The sequence below is a fragment of the Kryptolebias marmoratus genome, linkage group LG21 (genome assembly GCF_001649575.2).
Source record: "Kryptolebias marmoratus isolate JLee-2015 linkage group LG21, ASM164957v2, whole genome shotgun sequence".
NCBI classification, from domain to species: domain Eukaryota; kingdom Metazoa; phylum Chordata; class Actinopteri; order Cyprinodontiformes; family Rivulidae; genus Kryptolebias; species Kryptolebias marmoratus.
In genome coordinates, this window is record NC_051450.1 from 3,553,251 (window position 1) to 3,558,990 (window position 5,740).

The window sequence follows — 5,740 nt, forward strand, 5'->3', positions numbered from 1 at the left end:
GTAACAGCAGCAACTCGAGCACATTGCTGCCCCCTATATGTCAGGAGGACAAATAACACCTTTTCTGTTCAAATTGCCAACCCGCCACAGTGGCGTGTATGTTGATCAAATTCACCCGCCACTTCAAATATTTACCCGCATTTGGCGGGTGGCGGGTGCTAATTTCCACCCCTGGATACTTTACGTTACCAACATTTAAAACAGATACAGCAGGAATAAATTCAGCAAATAACACCTTCTGTCTCAGATGAAACATATTTGGAAATAGTTTTGGTTGAAGCCTTTTCTTTTTGTGAACTTTTCTCTTCACTGAGCATTTTTCATCACAACGGGATGCTTTAAAGTAACAGTTGGAATTATCTTCTATTGTTGTCTCTAATTAGTGTTTGAATAATCAAACAGAACAGGAAGAAACATCTTTGTGTGATATTTGTCTCTCTCTGTGTGTTCTGTGTGAAACACTAACTGTAGCTGTGCTTTGTGTTTTTCTGCTTCCAGATTTGGTTTCTAGCTCATTGCTGCCACCTGCTGGATCGACACACCAACTTTACAATTCAGCTGATTTTCACATCTGCTTCCTGATTTTAGATTTACATTTTGTCCTTGTTATTGTCTTAAGTTTGCTCTTTTCTCTCTCTGTTAATTGCTTCTTGTCACCAGAGGGCGCTACTGTGACAGAAGGATGGAGAAGGATTTCCATCCATCCATGCATCCATTTTCTTTGTCTTGCTTCTCCATTCTGGGTCACGGGTAGCTGTTGCATCTCTCCATCAGTCTGGAGGAGGATATATATACATTTGTTATATGTGTGGAACATTGCACACAGTGTTGCTGGCATGTTAAACCTGATTGATAGCTGTGTGATTTTTTTATTTTCTTAAATGAATGGGTCTAACTGAAGAAACGAATTGCACCTTGGGATTAATAAAGTTTTCTGATTCTGAAAGTTACATAGAATTGATCTGAAATGGTGACTTCTTCTGGTTGACTGATCAGATCACACGTGGATCTGAGGAGGCAACATGTTTTTATGTATTAAAATACACCAATTAGCTTTAAAATAGTCTTTAAAACTTGTTTTAATAGCAGAAATCAAAGTGGGCAACAGTTCTCTTGGATGTGTGTGTGTCCACTGTTTATTATTGCCGGCCACTGAACAGAAAAAGGTGGGAGATAATGATTTTGCCTGTTTCCGTCTTTTGACAACATATCTCAAGAACCACTGGACAGATTTCATTGAAAAGCTCAGAAAGTGATCATTGAATGTACAATTACAGCTGATTAACTTTTGGGCTCAATCTAATTCAAGATGGCCACCACAGCTAATCAGCATTAGCGAACCCAAACTGACTATTCTTCAGTCAGTCAAAAAAACAAAACAAAAAAAAAACAGTTTTTTTGTTTGTTTTTAATTTACAGTCAGCTTTTTTCCACAGGTTCACTTCTGCTAAAGGAGCCCATCATTATGTATATGAATGATGACAAAGTTTCTCCCAAATCATTTTTGTAAAAGCTTGCATCTATCATCTCAAATGATAGGAGTGAAAATGCAGTTGAAATGAATGAACATAAAACAACCTTTGTATTATCCGCTCTGTTGAAACAAACATGGTTATGGGCTGAAATCATGGAGTCCACTCTGGTCAGCAAATGAAACAACACCGGAGAACAAAAGAAGTCTTGCTAGTGTAGAGGAGCTGCCAGAGTTTATTGCTAATTTGACCTCATTACTGAGGCCTTAGTCGTCCCAGAGATGTACAGGGGCTAACGGGGCCGTTTAAATTCTCCAGAATTCACACTCATTTGGCACGCAGCAGTGACACAAACCCACACAGGCTCAGCTCACCACGTTCAGCAACAAGATGAAACTACAAACTAACATCGAGACTTAAATAAATCTCTGGGAGAATTCTAATCCACCAGCTGTGAAGACCATTAGAATTTACTCAGACATTTCAATGGCACTCCAACCAGTAAAATGAGATTAAAAGTTTTATACATTCTGGAAGGACCTTGAATTTTCAGTGGTCTCTAGAGACCACAAGCATCCATAACATTTACTTATTTAAAATGGTGTAGTATTTTTTTCTTTTTAATGTATTTTCCTTTCAAATTGCTCTGTGCACAAATGTTACTGCACAAATAAACTTGTACTGGCTTTCTGCTTGCACTCTTAGAGGAAACACACCACTCTTATAACATACAATATATTGCATCATACCAGTGGAATGGAACATATTATATCCTATGGCCCTGGATCTAAATGACTTACTGGTCGGTCCTGACATAGAACATCACCACACACCAGTACTAGCAAAACGTTTTGAGTTTTATAAGCGTGTGGTATTTCCTTCAGTAACACCTTCAGGAGGAACATGATGTTTAATCCCCACTGCTAGCTGAGCTTCAAGAACAGAACAAAATGTTGGACATTCAGGACTGCATCCTTGTTCCAACTACAAGATGTAATATGTTGGCAGCCTGCAAGGCTCACTAGTTCAGTTTTAGGCTTTCTGAATAATTAACCCTCAAACATAAATGTGACTGGACATCTAACTCTGGTAAAAACTCACTCTGAATTTACCAGAATCACTTATGCGTCAAATAGAAAACTTTCCGAGGCATTAACAATCCTGGCCACCTCCTAAATCTTCTACTTTGGCGTTTACTGTGCACCATGAAGATGTGCAGATGTTTTTCAGATGGCGTTTCCTCACTCCGGGTGTTTTATGTAATGTCTGAATGACCTCGGGTTACTCTCGGTGCTTAACTCTGCAGCCTCAAAGGTCTACTGGAACTGTGTGAATGTGAAATCATTTCAGAAAAGCTGGACAAACAGCTCCTTCTCTTCCTTGGGACACAAACAAAAACTGGCATCTCATATTTTATTATCTTACTCCATCAGATCAGTTTCTTAGGTTTAGTCAACAAATATGTCCCTCAGCTCAAAGTGGGAGACAGAAAAAATGACAAAGAACTCATATTTTTGTTGATGTTGTTGTCTTTACAGACAGAAACAGCCAGAATCATCTCTGGGATTGTTTCCATTAGCTGTGCAGTGACATCAAGCAGATGACAAAATCAACAAGCTGATTTGACAATGATCTGTGTGGTCTGTTACATTTCTCAAATCAGAATCAGACTTTATGGCTTTTCAACCACCCAGTTTGAACCATTTTAATAAAAATCTCTATAATCTTAATCATAAGCTTGAGATGCCTCTTGTATCATTGCCCTCTAGACAAAAATAATGAGGTTCTGAGAAGTGGTCAGATCATTAGTCAGAGAAAAGTCCTCAATCATCTCCAGAAGGTCACTTTGCAGCCTGTGTTCTGCCTGTCGGACTTCTGTGCATCTGATTTCTGTGCATCTTCCACATCTACTGTAGCTTCTGGTTCTTATGGAATGCTTTGTCCAACAACATTACATTTGTTTCTTTTAGAAAACTCAACATCAAAAAGAGCATTGTGTAGGATTTTTGTTTTTTGCAAACAAATAACCTTTTATCTTTCATGACTAATACATGTCACATATAGAATACACTGGATTCATAATACAACATAGCATACTAGAAAGATGGATGGATTAACATTTTTGAGTTCTTGTTTCTTTACGCCGGGTCCATCTCTTTCATCTACTGTAACTCCTTTGTGTTTTGTCATGTGGCATGGGGATGACGGAGACGAACCCAGACTCATAATAAAAGAAAACTAATTTATTACATTAAGAATAGACGAAAACAAAAAGCTGACATGGCAGCAAAACAAAAGGATAAACAGAACATAAAGCACAGAGCAGCAGAACTAGGAATGATGGCGAGACAACAAATAAAACAACAACAATGGACCAGCGGAGTATTGACAGAAATGACCGGGTTTTAAAGTACTGAGGATAACCAGGTAAGTGGGAACAGGTGACATGATTACCAAACTTGGACAGGTGTAGGTGGGCGTGGCAGGGAGACAGAGAGAGATAGACTGAGGAGGGAGGAGAAAGTGAAAACACGAAATGAGACAGAAACTAAACACAAACCAGCAAACTAAATAAGAATGAAACAAAACCAAAACACAGGAAAAACCCAAATCCTCACATGTTTTTTGTATGGCTCTTGGTGAGTTTGACCTTTTCTACAGGCTCATCTGCCATTCTAACTGTGGCTGGCACTCAGCTGTTTGATTTTGGTCTGTGCCCCTTGGCAACATGCTCTGGAGCTTGTTTCTGCAGAGACTATTCAAAGGAGGCCAAGTTGTGGTGGTTGTAATGAAATAGGAGACAACGTAACCTCATAAACTCTATCACAGCATCTGTGCCACTACGCCAGATGCCATTACAGAACATAGCATAGCCTCATCCTTCTTCTGTATTTTTCTTTAACACGGTCTCTTCTACCCTATGCTGTCATGGAAGCACCCAATGAAAAGAAGAGATAACAGCAACAAAATAAAACAGAACATAGATGAATTCACTGTTTAAACCTAAGAACACAACAAAAGTGAACAAAGAGAATAGGTGACAAGCCAGTCAAATACATGGTTTGTCTACCAGCAACTTTCATCTGATAGAAAACTTTAAACCTGTAGACAATAGAGCTTCTCTTTTAATAATGTTTGACAACACAAGAGGCTGATGTAGTCACCTTCAGCACTTTGCATTTTACAAGCCTGTTAGGGATTAGGTCATAGAGTTAGGAGCAGTTAAAACTGTGGAGGAATTGAATGTCTCTCTGTGCTTGTTTTGAATGGACTGAATATGTAGACTATAATATTTCTGCCACTAAGACCAACTGGGAATTGATAGACCAGTACACTTGAGGCAACCCTGCTTTACATCGCAGGAGGAAAATCTGATTGTGTCTTTAACCACGTTCATTAGAAAATTGATTGTCAAGCTAAGCAATACCTACTACACAGAAGAGAAACTGACCCAGCTCATCTAAGTACAGATGTTGGAGTCATGGCTCATTTAATATTAAAGTAAATGTGTTTGTCTGACCATAGGTACGTCTAATAAATGCTGTAGAGAGGATTCAACTCCAGAGTTAACCCATACTAGTGAGAAAAATGTCATTTTAAATTAGCCTTCAGAATGAAAGCCAATACCCTGCTTGTCATTTTCAAATAAATTGTTAGCCATGCTAATAAATAAGTAAACATTTTAAAGTGAATCCCAAGGCGTTCCCAGGCCAGCCGAGAAACATAGTCCCTCCAGCGTGTCCTGGGTCTTCCTCTGGGCCTCCTCCTGGTGGGACGTGCCCAGAACACCTCACCAGGGAGGCGTCCAGGAGGCATCCTCACCAGATGCCCGAGCCACCTCAACTGGCTCCTCTCGACGTGGAGGAGCAGCGGCTCTACTCTGAGTCCCTCCCGGATGACCGAGCTTCTCACCCTATCTCTAAGGGAGAGCCCAGACACCCTGCGGAGGAAACTCATTTCAGCCGCTTGTATTCGCAATCTCGTTCTTTCAGTCACTACCCAAAGCTCGTGACCATAGATGAGGGTAGGAACGTAGATTGACTGGGAAATCGAGAGCTTTGCCTTAATCAAATTAGTTCACACCTACAGAATGCAAGATTCCCTGTGAATTTGAGAAAGTATGTTACAAGAAGGCACCTTTTTTATCCCGGTTGAGCTCTGACCTCATCATGTGACATTAGGTCATTACAAATTTACAAAATGGAAACTGCGTGTAACACAAGATTCAAGATTCACTTGTTCTCACATTAAAACTGTCCTATTGTTTT

The 5,740-nt window shown here is 39.8% G+C and overlaps 1 pseudogene; it reads left to right on the forward strand.

Annotated features, from left to right (window-relative positions):
• The window catches only part of LOC108247130, a 29,625-nt pseudogene extending 28,675 nt beyond the window's left edge, over positions 1-950 (forward strand).
• Positions 951-5,740: the final 4,790 nt, after the last annotated feature.